The 1,018-nt window shown below is 40.4% G+C and overlaps 1 long non-coding RNA gene across 1 annotated transcript; it reads right to left on the reverse strand.

Moving 5' to 3' along the window:
• Positions 1-1,018, reverse strand: LOC113745557 (uncharacterized). The gene is made up of 3 exons (XR_003462190.1): positions 958-1,018; positions 359-673; positions 1-75 (listed from the first exon to the last, which is right to left on the reverse strand). It is a non-coding gene; the product is annotated as an uncharacterized LOC113745557 (long non-coding RNA).

Raw genomic sequence — 1,018 nt, forward strand, 5'->3', positions numbered from 1 at the left:
CCACAGTCTCACAGGAACAGATGAGATGGTCTGCAGTTTGGGTGCAGTCAGATGAGGGCAGGATCTGTGGAGCAACTGTAATGAATGTAGAGATGACACATAATGTTCTTTAGTCAAAGATTGATTGATAAAATGTTTAAATTAATGTTATAAGTAAGCAGGTAAATTGAGAGCCTTTGAACAAGCAGTAACACTAGTATTAGTGGCTAGCACTTCTACCAAAATACGCTGACCCATAATGACAAATACAAAATTTAGATGGATGATACTGATGCTGGGGATGAGGCAATTCATCCATCTTGTACATGACTATAGTTTCTGACTTCTTGTATTAAAAAAGTTAAGCAGAAAGACAAACCGTGACTTTCCGCAGATGTTGAAGATTCAAGGCTGTAGAAATGAAATCGCTGACTTGCAGATCCTAGAGAGTTGGAGCTGCGACAGAGCAAGGTGGAAAGATCCCTCCATTGTGGTTGATTCACAGTGATGATGATCCTCAGACCTGTGTCATTTAGAGACTCACTGCTGATTGCAAACTTGTCAGAGTGATTGACAGGTAGCCCGTCCAAATACCACTGTAAAGTGGGAGCAGGATTTCCCACAGTCTCACAGGAACAGATGAGCTGGTCTGCAGTTTGGGTGCAGTCAGATGAGGGCAGGATCTGTGGAGCAACTGTAATGAATGTGGAGATGACACATAATGTTTTTAGTCAAAGATTGATTAATGAAATGTCTTAATAAAGCTAATAAATAAGCGGATAAAATGAAAAGCTTTTGAAGGAGCAGTAACACTAGTATTAGTAGCTTGCACTTCTACCAAAATACGCTGACCCATAACTCAAAATTTGAAATTTAGATGGATGATACTGATGCTGGGGATGAGCGAAATCATCCAGCTTGTATGTGACTATAGCCTCTGACTTACTGTATTAATAAAAGTTAAGCAGAAAGACAAACCGTGACTTTCTGCAGATGTTGGAGGCTCAAGGCTGCAGAAATGAAATCGCTGACTTGCAGA

The sequence above is a fragment of the Larimichthys crocea genome, unplaced genomic scaffold (genome assembly GCF_000972845.2).
Source record: "Larimichthys crocea isolate SSNF unplaced genomic scaffold, L_crocea_2.0 scaffold83717, whole genome shotgun sequence".
Classification (NCBI taxonomy): Eukaryota; Metazoa; Chordata; class Actinopteri; family Sciaenidae; genus Larimichthys; species Larimichthys crocea.